Here is a 20,362-nt window from a genome sequence, read left to right as displayed (position 1 = left end):
ACTCACCTGGCAAGTGTACCGACCAATGTATGGCTTAACCATACTGACGAGGAGGTTCCAGGTTCATTCCCTGGCCCATGCTAGTTTTTTGCTCTAATTGTAATTGGATGGAGTGGAAGTGTGTGGTGTTCGAAACATTACAAGTCCAAATGCACTGTGAGATGTTGTACTGAGCCACACAGACCAGGAAGTCACAGCTTTGTTCTCTGGTCTGTGCTACTTTTCTCAAGCACCCTAATTGGATGGAGTGAGTATTTTACGGTCCTCAAAAGCTGATGGGCCCTATAATGGTTCAGGTGTAAATGCATTATGTCATTTAGCACTGAGCCATATGGATCAGGAAGTTACAGGTTGGATCTGCAGTTTGGTCTAAGCTGAATCAATCTGGACCAAGGCAGTGGTATTACACAGTATTTATAGCACAGAGACAGAGAATCCAGCTCACCATACCCATGCTGGTGTTTATGCTCCACATGAACCTCCTCTCATCCTTCGTCATTTCAGCATGACGTCTATTCATTTCTCTTTCATGGTTAGATAGATTTCCCTTAAATGTATCTATACTAGTTGTTTCGGCTAGTTCTTGTGAGAAGTAGACTAAATCTTTTATGGGGGCTACATCCACATTATGACTTTTTTTGCCATGACATGAAATTAAACAGATATCAGGGGACCTATTGCCTATCAGAATGGCCGCCTAGCCTTGCCATGCTGTAGTTGTAAGTTGACGGAAAGAGATATTTTAGGTTTGAATGTGGAAAATGCTGATTTTAATGAAAATAATAAATTTATAATTTTGAAAGATGTAAAGCAATGAATCAAAGAGCATTCCCAAGTTTTTAAAGTTATGTGCACCAGGAACTTAATTGAACTCACCCAGTATGTCATTCCATACATGTTAGCCTAGACAGAGAAGCTCAGCAGGCTGTTTTACTGTGGTCGTTAGTCTGTCAGCAGCCTGTGCCCACTTGCACACACACACACACACACATACACATGCTTTCCAGCAGAGATTGCTGCTTAACATTCAGGCATATTGACTCCAGCTGATTTTTCCATTCCTTAAGCCAGGGACAATGAGCCAACTGGTGTCTATAGCATTGCAGAACTGTCTAAGGTTCAAATCAGGAAACTTCCTGATCTGCTTAAGTCATTACCAAACAATAGAGTGGGAATCCATTTAAAAAGAAGTATTTAGAGACATATTTTATCATGAAGGAACTGCCTTCTGTAACTCTTATTTGCACAAAGCTAAAATATTTGTGATAATTAAGTGAAATTCTGCTATCCACACTCTATTCTGTAACACGTCTCTTTCATCAATTACCCCAATCCTCAATAATATCTCTTCATTCCTCATCCCGCAAAATTCCAGCTTCAAACTCCTCATCTACAATTCCTCCATGGCCTTGCTCCTGTCTTACAATAATGTTCATGTTGTTAATCTTTTCAACTCGGGTTCTGGGAGTACATAAAAGGTTGACTGATGAACAGGAAGCAGTAAGTTCTCCTCTGGGGGGGGGGGATGCTTTTTGTGGTTTTGTAGGCTTCATTGCTGAGATTTGGAGGCTCCTGCGATAGATGACAGAGGGTTTGGTCGAGGTGTTTAAGACGATAATTTGATTGGATGGATATGGAGAAACTGTTCCCTCTGGTGGGATAATCCAAAACAAGGGAACATAATCATGAAATTGGAGCTAGACCACTGGAGAGCAAAGTCAGAAAGCACAATTCATAGAATCCCTACGCTGCAGGTGGAGGCCATTTGGCCCATCGAGTCTGCACTGACCACAATCCCACCCACGCCCTAACCCCATAATCCCATGTATTTGCCCTAGCTAGTCCCCCTGACACTAAGGGGCAATTTAACCTGGCCAATCCACCTAACCCGCACATCTTTGGACTATGTGAGGAAACCGGAGCACCCGGAGGAAACCCACGCAGACACGGGGAGAATGTGCAAACTCCACACAGACAGTGACCCAAGCCGAGAATTGAACCCAGGTCCCTGGCGCTCAGAGGCAACCGTGCTAACCGACGTGTTAGAAAGCTGGAACTCCCTCCCTTGACGTGATTGTGGCTCGGTTGGAGCTTTCAAGACTGAAATGGATAGAGTTTAGTTAGACAAGGAAATGAAGGGATGTGGAGCAAAAATAAAAAGAATGGAGCTGAGTTACAGTTCAGCCGAGATCCAGTTGGAGGAACAGACTTGATGGGCTGAATGGCCAACTCATACTCCCCTGTCATGCAACAAGTAATAGTAAATTTAAATCCCACCCTGGCAGTTTGAAATTATGAACTTTTAAAAATATAGTTGGGATCAGTAAAACTGACAATATCATAGAAACCCTACAGTGCAGAAAGAGGCCATTTGGCCCATCGAGTCTGCATCGACCACAACTCCACCCAGGCCCTATCCCCATATCCCTACATATTTTACCCGCTAATCCCTCTAACCTACGCATCCCGGGACACTAAGGGGCAATTTAGCATGGCCAATTAACCTAACCCGCACATCTTTGGATTGTGGGAGGGAACCGGAGCACCCAGAGGAAACCCACGCAGACACGGGGAGAATGTGCAAACTCCACACAGACAGTGACCCAAGCCGGGAATCGAACCCAGGTCCCTGGAGCTGTGAGGCAGCAGTGCTAACCACTGTGCTACCATGCCGCCGAATGAAGCTGTTAGATTTATAAAAACTCAACTGGCTCATTAAGTCCTTCAGAGAAGGAAATCTGACCTCAGTACCACATTAAACACGCTGATTCTTTACTGTCCCCAAAGATGCTCACTCAGTTGCATCAAACCGCTACAAGGAATGCCCCCACCTTACAGCATTGCGCAAACAACTTCATCACATGGATTGTGGCTGTTTAAGAAAAAGGTTCTTCATCGCCTGCTCAGAGCAACAAAGGACAACAACACCAGCCTTGCCAGAACGCCTACACCCATAGAATTAATTTTTAAATAGAAGTAAAATATTTCATTAAAACATCCACCAACCTAAAGCAAATTATGTTGAAAATCAGTCAAATACAATCTTATTGATTCCAACACATAAATAATGCAAAAGGGCTTTGACTAAATCATTAAAGCTCTGATTTGTTCAACACAATAGTATAAAAATCTCACAATTCACTATATGATAAATAACATGCACAAAATAACCGCAGGTAGGGGACAAGAAAAAATTGCCTTTTGTGGTTTAATAAACAAATAACCACATAGTTCAGCTAAATGCCTTGACATTCTGATTTTCTTTCAAACTAGTTCAATTTTACTAAATGAAGCAGTTTTGGGGAGGAGGTGGCCTAGTGGTATTATCGCTAGACTATTAATCAAGAAACCCAGCTAATGTTCTGGGGACCCGGGTTTGAATCCTGCCATGGCAGATGGTGGAATTTGAATTCAATAAGGAAAAAATTTGGAATTAAGAATCTAATGATGACCATTGTCATTAGTTGGAAAAATCCATCTGATTCACTAATGTCCTTACGGGAAGGAAATCTACCATCCTTACCTGGTCTGGCCTACAGACCCACAGCAATGTGGTTGACTCTCAACTGCCCTCCAAGGGCAACTAGGGATAGGCAACAAATGCTGGCCCAGCCAGCGACGCCTATGTCTCATGAATGAATTTTTAAAAATTCATAGCTTTGGTTAACTGCCCTCGGGCAACTAAAGTTTTCAAGTTTATTTATTAGTGTCACAAGTAGACTTAAATTAACACTGCAATGAAATTACTGTAAAAATCCCCGAGTCGCCACATTCCAGCGCCTGTTCGGGTACACTGAGGGAAAATTTGGCATGGCCAATGCACCTAACCAGCACGTCTTTCGGACTGCGGGAGGAAACCGGAGCACCCAGAGGAAACCCACGCAGACACGGGGAGAACGTGCAGATTCCGCGCAGACAGTGACCCAAGCCGGGAATTGAACCTGGGCCCCTGGCGCTGTGAGGCAGCAGTGCTAACCACCGTGCCACCGACATAAGGATGGGCAATAAATGCTGGTCAGCCAGCGACGCCCATGTCCCACAAATGAATAAACAAAATCAGACATACGCTATTAATAATGTGCAATTTGACCAGTGAAGTCACAGGGTTAAGAGGAGTGGCAAGTTTTTTGCAGAGAGGGTGGTGGGCACCTGGAACTCGCTGACGGGGGAGGTGGTAGAAGCAATCGTGACTTTTAAGGGCTGTCTTGACAAATACATGAATAGGATGGGAATAGAGGGATATGGTCCCCGGTCGGTGCAGGCTTGGAGGGCGGTAGGGTTAGGGTTAGGGTTACTGTGCTGTAATTTTCTATGTTCTTTAATTTCCAGTCACTCCACTGTTCTGCACACATACAAGATCTCACCCTTAGCCTCCCCGTTTTATTGAGAACCTGCTGGATTTGCACATTAATTGCCCATTAAATTTGCTGCAGAAAGTATAACCTGGCGATTGTGTAATACATGATCATTGTTAATGCCTTGCCAGGCGACCTTCCTGACCCAGCAAGGGAAGAGTTGCAATTGTGGTAACCCATTCCTTCAGGCACAGAATCGTTAGAAATTTTAAAAATGTCAAATTTTGTTGTTTATTCCTTACCTTTCTATTTTATTTCCTCTTAATCTAATCTTTCTTTCTCTCATTTAACATATTCTGAAGAAGACTCAAATTGGACTTGAAACGTTAATTCTGTTTCTCTCCTCGTAGATGCTGCCAGAATTGCTGAGTTTTTCTTCACGCTTTCTGTTTTTATTTCTGATCTCCAGCATTTACAGTCTTTGCCTTTACCCTCTTTCTCTCACTTTATTTCTCCTTCTCCAGCTGATTTGACTCTAATCACTCTATTTCCAGCCTCGTCGTTCCCCTGTCTCTTTCTCAATCCTATAATCTCACTGATTAAGCAGATTTGCCGTTGGCCCTATCACTCACCGAGCTCCCAGATGCCTGGCTACCCTTGCCGCATTGTTATCAGCTCGTACTTCCAACACAATATATTTTTCAAACTGAAGGGTACAGTACGAAGTCGATCTAATGGCCCACTCTGCGAGAAGCCCCATTCCAGCTAGTTGCAGCAATACATCAAGCAATAATGTGCTTCCTCTTGGACTAATTTAACAACAGTGTCTGGGGACATACCGAGCAATTATAGAGAAAGGTGATCATTTTTAAACAGTGCAGACCTTATGCTAACTATAATTACTATTATATTTACATTTCACGAAATGCTCAGAACTATTAGGTTGTCTTTTTTTAAAATAGTTCACTCTGTTTTTTAGATTATTGATGGAATTCCACACCGGTAAAAATATCTGTATCTGCATGTGGAAGAAAAGTGGTAATGTGTAGGTAACCTGTTTCAGTGGTGTTGGTCCAGGACCTTACCCTCCTTCGGATGGTGCTGCGAGGTTTTTTATGTGCGGCTGAGAAGGCAAACAGGGCCTCAATTTAACATAAAGGCAAAATACTGCGGATGCTGGAACCTAAAACAAAAACAGAAAATGCTGGAAAATCTCAGCAGGTTTGACAGCATCTGTGAAAAGAGAATAGTGCCAACGTTTCAAGTCTGGATGACCCTTCGTAGGAGCTGATGAAGCCAACCAGCTCTGACCAAGGGTCATCCTGACTCAAAATATTGGCTCTATTCTCCCTCCGCAGATGCTGCCAGACCTGCTGAGTTTCTCCAGCATTTTCTATTCTCGATTTAACATCTCTATCCAAAAAAACAACACCCTCAGGTATGCGGAGGGCGGCACGTATGCAAGTGGCACGGTGGTACAGCTGCCTCACAGCACCAGGGATCCAAGTTCAATTCCGGCCCTTGGATGATTGTCTGTGTGGAGTTTGCACGTTCTCCTCGTGTCTGTGTGGTGTCCTCCAGGTGCTCCGGCTTCCTCCCACAGTCCAAAGATGTGCAGGTTAGGTGGATTGGCCATGCTCAATTAACCCTTAGTACCCCAAGATGCATAGGTGAGATGGATTAGCCATGGTAAATGTGTGTGGTTACAGGGATGGGGTGTGGGGGGGAGGAGGGGGGGTGCAGAGAGACAGCCTCATTAAGATAATCTGTCAGAGAGTCCATGCAAACTTAAAGGGCCAAATGGCCTCTGCATTGTAGGGATTCTATGAAAAAGAAAACTCAAGTTACAGAGGCCTGGTTATGTTACAATAATTAGGATACATAAAACCTGGTATTAAATGAGGAACTGACAGGAAAGAATAGGAGGGAGTCAGAGTTAAAGCCAAGGGACCTGCAATGGGACAAAATAGACCTGGTGGGGTGGAATCAGTATGTTGCAATAGCAAACTGCTCTCCAAGTTCAGAGACAGATGTGGCAGCTGAGTGAAATTCAGAAACTATTCCAAGCGCTCACTCATCAAAATGCTTTCATGAGAGTGAAGATCCAGATGTGCAGAATTGGTTCTGGGGCGATGGTCAAGTTGGTGGTTACAATAAGGTTCGGCAGTGGCAGCGAAACAGACTTCAGCCCAGCCAAGTACATCTCTGGCCAGGGACAGACTGGAGCTGAAAAACCAGGAGGACCAGTCGTCCAATCAAAGGCTTAACAAGGACCACCATTGTTGTGGGGAGAGGGGAAGACTGTCAGCTGATCAAAGTTACTTCAAAATACAAGCAACAGAGCAAAAGATCAAAGATTACAAATAGGGTTTGCAGTGTAGTCCAGCGCAGAAGAGAGGCATAGATAGCGTGGATAGTCAGAGGCTTTTTCCCCAAGGTGGAAAGGTCAGCTACAAGAGGGCACAGGTTCAAGGTGAGAGGGGAAACGTTTAGGGGAGGCGTGTGAGGTAATTTTTTCACACATGGGGTGGTGGTTACCTGGAGTGCACTGCCAGTGGAGGTGGTGGAAAGCAGGCACATTAACAATGTTCAAGGCTTCTCTTGATAGACACGTCAACAGAAGACGAACAGAGGGATAGAAACCGTGTATTGCCAATAGTAGAGGGTCTAAATAAGGATTAGTATTCGGTGCAGGCCTGGTGGGCCGACGGGCCTCTTCCTGTGCTGTATTGTTCTTTGTTTTTGTTCGTTGTTCTTAGAAGCGATGTCTTGATGTCGAGAGAAGCCCAGGAAGCCAAATTTGGGAAATGATCCAGCATTCTTCACAAGGCAGGCCGGACAATGGGAGTTGGCGGTTTCAGTTAGCACTTAACAGGTAATTTGGACTAAAATTCACCAGCTATAAGAGTTGGCAACTTAAATAGTGGAAGAGAAGTGATTGGGTTAAAGGACAAAGGATGACAGTGTGTGGCCAAGGAAGGAGGTGCCCAGTGAAGAGCTCCTTGGAATTGACTTCCCAGGAGTTTTGGAGGTCTGATCACCAGTCAGTATTATATTCTAAAATAATTGGTGCCTTCAGTGAATTATTTTCTTTATTCAAAAATTAATTTATCGGTGGATGATTTTGCTGTAGAATGTACTGAAAAATACTTCATGGAGAAATAGTGCACGCGAGGGCAAAAAAGCATCCAGCTTCCCACTGGCAATCCTGGTGTCTGCAAAACAACTCATGCTGTTTCCATAGTGATTGTCTTTTTGGCTATTTTCCATGTATATTCTGCTATGTTAGACATCCATTTTCTAAATGTGGTGCAAGCAAATCTCACCTTACAATAAGTTTAAGTTTATTTATTAGTGTCACAAGTAGGCTTACATTAACACTGCAATTAAGCTACTGTCGCCACACTCTGGCGCCTGTTCGGGTACACTGAGGGAGAATTTAGCGTGGCCAATGTACCTAACCAGCACTTCTTTCGTACTGTGGGAGGAAATTGGAGCACCCGGAGGAAACCCACGCAGACAATGTGCAAACTCCACACAGACAGTGATCCAAACCGGGAATTGAACCTGGGTTCCTGGTGCTGTGAGGTAGCAGTGCTAACCACTTAAAAACTTACAAGAAAGATACAAAAGTCTGAGGTCACGTACCAACCGACTCAAGAACAGCTTCTTCCGACTCAAGAACAGCTTCTTCCCTGCTGCTGTCAGACTTTTGATTGGACTTATCTTGCATTAAGTTGATCTTTCTCTACACCCTAGCTATGACTGTAACACTACGTTCTGCACTCTCTCGTTTCCTTCTCTATGAACGGTATGCTTTGTCTGTATAGCGCGCAAGAAACAATACTTTTCACTGTGTGTTAATACATGTGACAACAATAAATCAAATCAAATCAAATCACTTTGCCACAATGGTGTTTTTCTGATGCAACTGAATCCATGTAGCTCTCTACATTGCCATCACAGCTTGAACTCTGGGTTTTTCACCTGACAGCAAATCAGTAATCTCTTCACAACTTATTATGCAGACGGTGATCTAGAATAATCGGGCAGACATTGTATAATATGTTCTTTTCATTCATGAGATGTGAACATCACTGGCAAAGCCATCCATGAGAAGGCGATAGTGTACTGAATTCTTGAACTCTTGTCATCTGTGGATTGACGGAGGGAGGGTGATCTAGGATATTGATTCAGCAATGATGAAAGAATAACATATTTCCAAGCCAGACTGGTGTGTGACTTGGAAAGGAACTTGGTGATGGTGGTGTTTCTATGCATCTGTTTCTAGGTGGTAGACGTTGCAGGTTTGGAAGGTGCTGTTGAGGAACCCTTGGCAAATTGCTTCAGTATCTCTTATCGATGGGATACATGGCTGCCGCTGTGCATCAGTGGTGGAGGGAGAGAGTGTTTATTGTGGGGAATGGGATGCTAATCAAACCTTTGTCCTGAATGGTGTTGAGCTTCAACTGCACTGACCCAGGATTTGATTTGATTTATTATTGTCACATGTATTAACATCCAGTGAAAAGTATTGTTTCTTGCGCGCTGTACAGACAAAGCATACCATTCATAGAAAAGGAAACAAGAGAGTGTAGAATATAGTGTTACAGTCATAGCTAGGGTGTAGAGAAAGATCAACTTAATGCAAGGTAAGTCCATTCAAAAGTCTGACAGCAGCAGGGAAGAAGCTGTTCTTGAGTCAGTTGGTACGTGACCTCAGACTTTTGTATCTTTTTCCCGATGGAAGAAGGTGGAAGAGAGAATATCAGGGCTGCGTGAGATCCTTAATTATGCTGGCTGCTTTGCCGAGGCATCAGGAAGTGTAGACAGAGTCAATGGATGGGAGGCTCGTTTGCATGCTGGATTGGGCTACATTCACAATCTTTTGTAATCATAGAAACCCTACAGTGCAGAAAGAGGCCATTCGGCCCATCGAGTCTGCACCGACCACAATCCCACCCAGGCCCTACCCCCATATCTCTACATATTTTACCCACTAATCCCTCTAACCTATGCATCTCAGGACACTAAGGGGCAATTTTAGCATGGCCAATCAACCTAACCCACACATCTTTCGACTGTGGGAGGAAACCGGAGCACCCGGAGGAAACCCACGCAGACACGAGGAGAATGTGCAAACTCCACACAGACAGTGACCCAAGCCGGGAATCGAACCCAGGTCCCTGGAGCTGTGAGGCTGAAGTGCTAACCACTGTGTCACCGTACCACCCTTTCTTCTGGGTTTAACTTTAATCATGAAAAGTTTTCCCCTTTATTCCTGTTGACTTAATTTTTGCAAAGATGCCACATTCCATCAAATGCTGCCTTGACGTCCAGAGCAGTCAAGCTCACTTCTCCTCCCAATTCAGCACCTTTGTCCATGTCTGGATAAAGACTGGAGCTGAGGGGTCCTGACAGTTCCTTGCGGTCTTGGGCAGAGCAGGAGCCACACCAAGCTGTGATACAACCAGAAAGAATGCTTTCTATGGTGCATCTGTAAAAGTTGGTGAGAGTCGTAGCTGACATGCCAAATTTCCTTAGTCTTCTGAGAAAGTAGAGGCGTTGGTGGGATTTTACCTTCCAGTTGGTGGGAAAGCTTTGGGGAGCCAGAACATGAGTCGCTTGTAGAATACCCAAACACTGATTGACTCTTTTAGTCAGCATATGTATATAGCTGATCTAGTTAAAATTCTGGTTAGCGGTGACTCTCAGTATGTTGACAGTGGGTGATTTGTGGACAGTAACACAATTGAGTGTCGCGGGGATATGGTTCGTCTCTCTCTTGTTGGAGATGTTCATTGCCTGCAACCAAAGTTAAAGTTTATTTATTAGTCACAAGTAGTCTTACATTAACACTGCAATGAAGTTACTGTGAAAATCCCCTAGTTGCCTGTTCGGGTACACTGAGGGAGAATTTTGGCATGGCCAGTTCACCTAACCAGCACATCTTTGAACTGTGGGAGGAAACCAGAGCACCCGGAGGAAACCCACACAGACACAGGGAGAACATGCAGACTCTACACAGACAGTGATCCAAGCCAGGAATCGAACCCAGATCCCTGGCGCTGTGAGGCTGAAGTGCTAACCACTGTGTCACCGTACCATCCTTTCTTCTGGGTTTAACTTTAATCATGAAAAGTTTTCCCCTTTATTCCTATTGACTTAATTTTTGCAAAGATGCCACATTCCATCAAATGCTGCCTTGACGTCCAAGAGCAGTCAAGCTCACTTCTCCTCCCAATTCAGCACCTTTGTCCATGTCTGGATAAAAACTGGAGCTGAGGGGTCCTGACAGAAGCCAAACTGAACATCAGTGAGCAGGTTATAGGTGACTTAAGTGCAGGTTGATAGCACTGTTGATAGCACTTCCATTGACTTTACAGATGTTTGCGAGGAGACTGATAGAGCTACAGACCAAGAGCTTGAGGGTGGGATTAGACTTGATGGTTATTTATTACCTGGCGCAGACACTATGGGCCGAATGGCCTCCTTATGTGCTGTAAAGCGTTCTATGTTTCTAAGTATGTTTGTTCCTTTTGTGATCAGAATATACATAAGCAATTTTCTACATGGCAAGGTAGATGCCAACATTGCAGCTGCATTGGAACAGCTTGACTAGAGACACAGCTAGTTATGAAGTGCAAGCCTTCAGCATTGCAGCAAGATGTTGTTGGTGCCTGAAGCCTTTGCTATTGTGCTCAGCCGTTTCTTGATATCACATGGGAGTGAATCAAATTGGCTGAAGACTCATATCTGTGATGGCGGGAATCTCAGCAAGAAGACAAGATGGATCATCGACTCGGCACTTCTGGCCGAAGATGATTGTGAATACTTCGGCCCTGATTTCTGGATTCACGCGCTGAGCTCCGCCATCGTTGAAGATGGAAATATTTATGGAGTCTCCTCCTTCCATCAGTTGTTTAATTGTCCACCACCATTTATGACTGGATTTTCAGGAATTCAGAGCTTTGAACTGAAGGATTGCTGTGGGATCACTTTGCTCTTCCTGTAGTATGTTACTTCCACTGCTTTGAATATGTTGTAGCTTCCAGCTTGAGGCAGGGACCTCATTTTTAGGCCTGGTGCTGTTCTTCGACACTCCACTAGGCGATGGTCTAGTGGTATTATCGCTAGACTATTAATCCAGAAACTCAGCTAATGTTCTGGGGACCGGGGTTTGAATCCCGCCACGGCAGATGGTGAAATTTGAATTCAATAAAAAATATCTGGAATCAAGTATCCACTGATGACCACGAAACCATTGTCGATTGTCAGAAAAACTCATCTGGTTCACTAATGTCCTTTGGGGAAGGAAATCTGCTGTCCTTACCTGGTCTGGCCTACATGTGACTCCAGAGCCACAGCAATGTGGTTGACTCTTAACTGCCCTCTAAGGGCAACGAGGGAAGGGCTGGCCCAGCCAGTGACACCCATGTCCCACAAATGAATAAAAAGAAAACATTGAACCAGAGTTTGTCTCCTGGCTTGATGATGATGATATAATGAAGGATATGCCAGACTTTAGGTTTACAGATTGTGGTGAAATGCAATTCTGCTTGGGGTCGGCACAGTGGTTAGCGCTGCTACCTCACAGTGCCAGGGATTCCCGTTACATCCGTCATTGGCAGGGGTGGGGTACAATTGGAACAGGAAATCCCACTGGTTTTGGTACTCCTGTGGGATTTCCAACTCCCACCACTGATCCCGTCCCCTGGAAACAGGAATGCAAGATCCTCCCCCTCATGTCCAAGACTATTTGTTCATTCATAGTGCGGAGGAAAGTTGCAGAATTCTTAGCAAAATTTAAATTCACCAACTCCTTCAGTGTAGTCAGAGTGGTGTCCACATATTTTACAGAGTGATCATGTCTCGTAGTTTTGCCCTCAGCAATGCTTCATTGTGTCGAACACTGTGAAGCATCTCTCTCATTTCTTTGTTCGTGGTCTGCCCAAATAGAAACCCCTTCTCTTGTGGATGAAGGTACTGACTCTGAACATGTTTGGTCACTTGTTTACCAAGCTGAACAATCCGTCTGTTGCTGGCAGAGTGTGGGACAAAAGCCATAAAAGTTCCTCTTCCTTCTCAGTCTCGAGCGTAGAATAAATAAACTTTAAATTAGAATTCTCGGAATTTTCCAAAAAATGATCAACTAAATCAGGAAGTCCTGTTTCACATGATGTCACTGCTGCTGGGTCCATGTTAACGCCTGGGATTTTCAGAAAGGCCAAAGTAGGAGCTTTCTTGTGTTGTGGAGAAGTAAAATTAAAGTTTATTTATTAGTCACAAGTAGGCTTACATTAACACTGCCATGAAGTTACTGTGAAAATCTCCTTGTCACCATACTCCGGTGCCTGCTGGGGTACACTGAGGGATAATTTAACATGGCCAATGCACCTAACCAGCTCGTCTTTCGGACAGTGAGAGGAAACCCACGCAGACACGGGGAGAATGTGCGGACTCTGCCCAGACAATGACCCCAGCCACGAATCGAACCTGTGTCCCTGGTGCTGTGAGGCAGCAGTGCTAACCACTGTGCCACCATGCCACCCATAGACAGAGCTAACAGATGTGTCAAAAGTGGATGAAGTTCAGCAATAGTTGAATTTTCTCAAAATTATGGTTTCAACTCAATGTTTGTTTCTTTGGAGGTGCACCAAGGAATAGCGGGCATTTCCTGATGAAAAGCGGGATAAAGGCCTACTGGGAGCAGGCTTGAAAGTGAACTTGAGACCAGGATAAGGTCAGCCATGAGCGTGTTAAATGGGCAGAGTGGGCTCGAAGAGCTGAATTTCCCACTCCTGCTCTCAATTCCTATGTTAATGTATTGTGCTGCAATTACAAACTCCATTCGAAATGGCCAGAGAACACTACCCGTCAAGTCTTGTATAATCTCCTCAAATCTTGGCCTGCAATGGTGTGCAGGTTAAATGGATTGGCCATGTTAAATTGCCCATTAGTGTCCAAAGAGGTGTAGGTTAGGGGGATTAGCGGGGTAAATACGTGGGGTCACCGGGATAGCGCCTGGGTGGGATGCTCTGTGGGAGAGTTGGTGCAGACTTGATGGGCAGAATGGCCTCCTTCTGCATTGTAGGAATGCTGTGATTCTATGATGTCTGGCGTTATGTGGCAGAGCCCTCCTGTACTTCCCATGTTATTTTATTCTCCTCAGTGGGCAGTGCATACTGCCAAGTAATAAATCCACCAGTTCCTTGCCCTTTTTTGGCTGTAGAACGTTGACTGGCCAGACTATATTAAACACCTTGGCGAGCATTCCCTTCACATTACCACAGTGAAGACCCTGTCAAAAAAAACAATAATTGGCTTCAGACCTGAGGGTTGTGAAAGTTGCTAGAGAAATGCAAGTTAGCAGTTAATGACAGTTCCATACTATTCAGAATCTGATAGCCCCGACTTTCCAGACAAGTTGATCAGCTAATTAAATATGGCCACTTGAATTTTCCTATTCTTGAATCCAAGTCTGTGTAGGAGGAATTGTGTTAACGTGTCGGGAGATGCCATTGCTCGAAGCAGCGAGGCAATTTATTTTGACATTTTTCATAAAAGGGATTGGTTGGCAGTAGATTTGCAATGTAGATTTAATTGTGCATGTGCATAAGCTTGTCCCTCAGTTGTATCACAAATACTTCACCATTCACTCTGGCACAAAGCAGTACATCAGAGAGACTATGAATGGCAAAAATGTCATTGGATGTTTCCTGAAACACGGATGGGGTTATTGGGAGAAACTTTGCTTGCTCATTCTCCAATTAGGCATAGTTCTAAGTTTAAGTTTATTTATTAATGTCACAAGTAGGCTTACATTAACACTGCACTGAAGTTACTGTGAAAATCCCCTAGCCGCCACACTCCGGCGCCTGTTCGGGGTACACTGAGGGAGAATTTAGCACGGCCAATGTACCTAACCAGCGCGTCTTTCGGGCTGTGGGAGGAAATCGGAGCACCCGGAGGAAACCCACGCAGACACAGAGAGAACATGCAGACTCCACACAGACAGTGACCCAAGCTGGGAATAGAATTCGGGTCCCTGGCGCTGTGAGGCAGCAGTGTTAACCACTGTGCCACCCTAAGATAGGAGATGGGATGTCTGCCCTGTAGCCTCTATGAGGGCTACCCTCACTTCCTAATCTTTTGAGAGCAACCACCAGATTTCTGCCAATTCATCATTCTCCATGTGTCGCTGTTGTCCTTAATAACTAACATACCTATCAGGGGGAGGCAGTGGCATAGTGGTATTGTCACTGGGCTAGTAACCCAGGGAAATGCTCTGTGGACCCAGGTTCAAATCCTACCATGGCAGATGGTGAAACTTGAATTCAGTGAATAAAAAATCTGGAATTAAAAGTCTAATGATGACCATGAAACCATTATTGTAGGAACTCATCTGGTTCACTAATGCCCTTTAGGGAAGGAAATCTACCGTCCTTACCTGGTCTGGCCTACAAGTGACTCCTGATCCACAGCAATGTGGTTGATTCTTAACTGCCCTCAGGGATGGGCAAGAAATACTGGCCCAGCCAGCGACGCTCACATCCCATGAACAAATAAAAAAATATATTGTGTATTTTTGCACCGCTTCTGTTTGACCAGAAATAGTTGTGGAAGAATTGTAGAACAAGCTTTGGATTGGTGCATCTCAATTTCTTTGCTATCATTGAACAGGAACGGAAGAATTGTATTCATCGCAGCCTCGTCCATTTTGATATATAATATACATACACCCTTTTATAAACTGGGGAAAATGTACAAATCCTCAATAGTGTTATTGATATTTCTAATGAGGATTTTCTTTAAAGTTAGAGGTATTTTCCAAAAGTGACCTTGATTTGGTTCTGAGAGACAGTTTTTGTTTCTACAATCCCAATTTTAATTCACTGCCTCGATGAAAAATGTTCCTTGCCATTGAATTATTTATGGCTTTAACCCTGTTCAGTTTTGAACAGTTATTCCAACGGTGTAAAAAGCACTTGTTTACAGGTTAACATCATCTTCATAAGAAGTGTCTAGCTGTTTGTCAGTAGATTTTCACACTATTTCTTGTTAGCAGTTTATTTGCTGTGCCTTGTCTGTTTCCCAAGAATCCAGTGATGTTTATTTCTCAAAAAGATGAAGTTTATCCACTTTCTTTTGCTGCATTTCCATTTGTTTTAACAACTCGATGTCTGAAACCTTATTTTAAAAAAAACACAAAGTTGACTTACTTGTCTTTCAACTAATGGCCCATTTAGTTCACAGCAATAAAATCTGTTGAGAACAAGAAAATTGGATTCAACCTCGTGGAATCCCTGCAGCGTAGGAAGAGGCTATTCAGCCCATCAAACCTGCACGGACAACAATCCCACCCAGGCCCTATCCCCGTAACCCCACGTATTTGCCCTGCTAATCCCCCTGACACTAAGGAGCAATTTAGCATGGCCAATCAACCTAACCAGCACATTTTTGGACTGTGGGAGGAAACCAGAGCACCCGGAGAAAACCCATGCAGACACGGGGAGAACGTGCAGACTCCATACGGTCACCCAAGGCCAGAATTCAACCCAGGTCCCCAGGGCGGCACGGCCCTAGGGCGGCACAGTAGGACAGTGGTTAGCACTGCTGCTTCACAGCTCCAGGGACCTGGGTTCGATTCCCGGCTTGGGTCACTGTCTGTGTGGAGTTTGCACATTCTTCTCGTGTCTGCGTGGGTTTCCTCCGGGTGCTCCAGTTTCCTCCCACAGTCCAAAGATGTACGGGTTAGGTTGATTGGCCATGCTAAAATTGCCCCTTAGTGTCCTGAGATGCATAGATTAGAGGGATTAGCGGGTAAAATATGTAGGGATATGGGGGTAGGGCCTGGGTGGGATTGTGGTCAGTGCAGACTCGATGGGCCGAATGGCCTCTTTCTGTACTGTAGGGTTTCTATGATTTCTATGATTTCCTAGAGCTGTGAGGCAGCAATGCTAACCACTGTGCGACCCTAAAATATATATCAGTATTCTACAAAGTCTATATTCTGGGAGGTTTGGCCATTCATTACTGCTGGAAAGGCAGTTAATGATGGAAGCTTTATCTAACTATAAAGTTGCTGAGACCTTATGGAGGCCTTCTCAAGAAATGAATTGCCAGTCAGGTTGGCCAATACTTCCTCCTCAATCAACACCGCCCTAAATAAACTGGCCAGTCCCCTCATGGGTTTCTTGCTATGTGAAAATTGGCTGCCATGTTAACAATAATTATATCAGGAATGACAGATGGACATTGTGTGGCAGCAGCACATTTATCAATAGGAAAGAATCACAAACGCGAATGATTACTCGAGGTCCACTCGCGCGAGCTGCACTATCACATTCAGATGGGTACAAAGTTCAATTATTTTCTCCAAAGTCATTGCAGCGGAGATTACACAGCATCGATAAATGAACAAGCGACCTTCCGGATCTACAGGGTTGTTTCCCACTGGGCAGTGCTTTCTCTGATATCAGTGCTAGCAGAGAAACCTCTATTTCGAAGTTTTATTTGCACTTTCAAGATTTCTTTTCTCTAGGAGTCTCTGTTTTGGGCTAACCTTTCTCCTTACCCATTCCCTTTTCCTTTTTCAGCCCAGTGGGCCTGGTGAAAGTTACAAGATGCTTACGCATCAACCAGACAGGGCTCAGCTGGAATCTGAACTGGGAGAATATATGGATATTGAAAAGCAAGTCAGAAGGTTCTTGCCCAAGTTCTTGGGGGCGGCATGGTGGTGGCACAATAGTTAGCACTGCTGCCTCACAGCATCAGGGACCCAGGTTCAATTCTGGCCTTGGGTGACTGTGTGGAGTTTGCATGTTCTTCCCGTGTCTGCTTGTGTGGAGTTTGCATGTTCTCCCTGTGTCTGCTTGTGGAGTTTGCATCTTCTCCCCATGTATGAGTTTCCACCGGGTGCTGTGGTCTCCTCCCACAGTCCAAAGATGTGTGGGTTTAGTGGATTGGCTATGCTAAATTGACCCTTAGTGTCACGGGATGTTTAGGTCAGATGGATTAGCCATGGTAAATATGTGGGGTTACAGGGATAGAGTGAGGGCAGAGGGCCTGGGTAAGATACTCTGTCAGAGAGTCAGTGCAGACCTGATGGGCCAAATGGCCTCCTTCTGCATTGTAGGGATTTTATGATTTTCTCCTACCTGAACAGGTCTTGGCTGGAGGACGTCGCCATGTAGACAATGCATTGTTCTTTCTGTATAGCATTACTGGGCTGCTTAAAGTCCTGTTTAGCACCTGGAACTCAGGATGTGAATGTGTTACCAAATGAGCTAAACCAACGCGAGTGGGCGTAGCAGCAACTACAACGAGGGAACACTTCAGATACAGTTCCATGGACAACCAGCCCATCTTCCTCCCCCATCAGTGTTCAATGAGTAAGCCGAGTCAAGAAATTAATTCATTCCCCTCCCCCATTATGCTACAGGATTTTAGCACTTATTTGCCTAGTTGGCACTTAAACTAAATTGGGATTATTTTAGAAGCAAGTTGCAAGAAATGTGTTTTTTTTAATTAACACCTAGTCTCAATTAAAATACTTTTATGGAACTCGATTTAGGTAGATCTAAATCTGAATATATTTTGGGAATGAGGCTGCCCACAATCACGATGCTTCACTCAATGCTATAGAAATAGTGGGCTAATTCTGTCACATTTAACTTCAGGAATATTCATGCTCATTTTGTGCTTTGCAATAAAACGTATTTTGAAACCATTAAAAGGATGACTACTATTCAAAGGTCTACCTTGTTCAATGAGCCATAATTTAAAAAAATAGACAGATACATTTCATGCACTCTTTAAATACAAGACATAAACTCTGATTATTCACAAAGGCATCAGCGCTTGTTAATAAAGCTCATGTCTCAGCGGACTGTTGATTCTGAATCTTATCGCATAGAAGTAGATAAATCATTGAAGCCTGGTGATTCAGGGACTGACAGAGTGGTTATTAATGAATGGTCAAAGTCCACATTCATTCAATAAACTGCTAGTACAGCTCTGCTATAATGACATGATTTTACTAATGGCTGTGCTGAACCAGCGGACCTCAGCTTCTTTAATCCTATTACTATCGCAGTGCAAGGCATTCTAGAATATTTATTGTCTCAGTTGGTAGCCAATGATCATTTGTAGCAGTACTTTATTAAGTGCCACACTTGACACTTCAGTAGCTCTATACCAAAAATCCATTTTGAAGGAGCTTGGAACGTCATGTTGGGAGCATCAGAGGCCTATTCCCAGACCACTAAAAGGAGGTAACGAGGGTGGCATAATGGTGAGTAGTTGCTTCACAGCGCAAGGGACCTGGGTTCGATTCCAGCCACGGGTGACTGTGTGTGGAGTTTGTATGGGTTTCCTCTGGGTGCTCCAGTTTCCTCTCAGTCAAAAAGTGTGGATTGGCTATGCTAAATTGCCCCTTAGTGTCCCAAGATATGTAAGTTAGGGGGATTACCGGGGTAAATGTGTATGGTTAAGGGAATGGGGTGGACTTGGGTAAGATGCTTTGGTGGAGAGTCGATGGGCCAAATGGTCTCCTTCTGCACTGTAGGCGTTCTATGATTATATGAATACAAATGTGGCTCCTGGAGTCTGATTAGGGGGCATGAGCATGCAGAGTATTAGGTTACAGAAAGAAGGATTTGCATTTGTGTAACACCTTACCAGTCCAAAGATGTGCTGGGCTAGGTGGTTAGATGAGCTTTGACAAAGGGTCATCTTGACTTGAAACAGTAGTTCTTTTCTCTCCTTGCAGATGCTGCCAGACCTGCTGCGATATTCCAGCTGTTTCTCTTTTGGATTCCAGCATCCGCAGTAATTTGCTAAATTGCCCCTTAGTGTCCAAAGATTTGTAGGTCAGTAGATTAGCCGTGGTAAATGTGTGGGGTTACAGGGATAGGGCCTAGGTGGAATGCTCCTTTGGAGAATCAGTGCAGGCTTGATGGGCCGGATGTCCTCTTTCTGCACAGTAGGGTTCTATGGTTCTTGGACACTAGAAATTCTTCCTCAAATCAGTCTTAAATGAGCACCCCTTATTCTGCGACAATGCCCTCTGGCATGATGGAAACGTCTTCCCAACATATACCCTAAGAATCCTAAATGCTTCAATCACATCACCTCTTATTCTTCTCAACTCCAAGGAGTACAGACCCAAACCTGTTTAATATTTCCTCATACGTCTGTCCCTCCGCACCCAAGATCATCCTAGTAAACCTCCTCTGCATTGCCTCCAATAATAACATATCTTGCCTTAAATAAGAGGATCAAAACTGTGCACAGTATTCCAAATATTTACCATGGCCAATCCACCTAACCTACACATCTTTGGACACTAAGGGGCAATTTAGCATGGCCAAGCCACCTAACCTGGAGTGGTGAATCTCCGGAATTCTTTATCCAGCAATCTGTGGAGCCGAGTCCAAACATTTTCAAGGCAGTGGGGGAAGGGTGGGGGGGGGGGGGGGGGGGATGAATGGTTACAGAGATAAGGCAGGAAAGTGGATGTAGTGAACCTTAGGTCAACCATGATCTTATTAACCTTGGCAGAACAGGCTTGACAGGGTGAATGGCCTCCTCCTGTTCCTGTTTTTTATGGTCTAAGGAGCCGCTATTATCAAACTGCCTCACTTGTTTGGAGCAGAAGACATTCATCAGCTTGGAAATCCTGAATTCAAGTGCAAGGACTCAAACACAGGGATGAAACGCTCAAGTGATTTCCCCACATTGCTGAACTGTAGATTTCTATGCTCTCACAAGAAATGCTGTGACAGGCTGTATGTTGTGACAATCTAGCCCATCAGGCAAGAGAAGTAATGGAATAGAAATATGATTTACTTCCACCTGCTTCACAGTGGGGGGTTGAACTTGAAGCACCTGCAGAAATAAATGTTATTCCATTAATGTTGCAAGAGCCTTCAGAGTCTAGACCCTTGGCGTATTCAGTTAAATAGTCTGATTTAGCAAAGGGCTCTGGTGTAAAAGAATGAGATCTGCCTTTTATCCTTTCAGTAAGAAGTCTCACAACACCAGGTTAAAGTCCAACAGGTTTA

Source organism: Mustelus asterias, chromosome 11, assembly GCF_964213995.1.
Source record: "Mustelus asterias chromosome 11, sMusAst1.hap1.1, whole genome shotgun sequence".
Classification (NCBI taxonomy): domain Eukaryota; kingdom Metazoa; phylum Chordata; class Chondrichthyes; order Carcharhiniformes; family Triakidae; genus Mustelus; species Mustelus asterias.
This window is presented reverse-complemented; position numbering follows the sequence as displayed.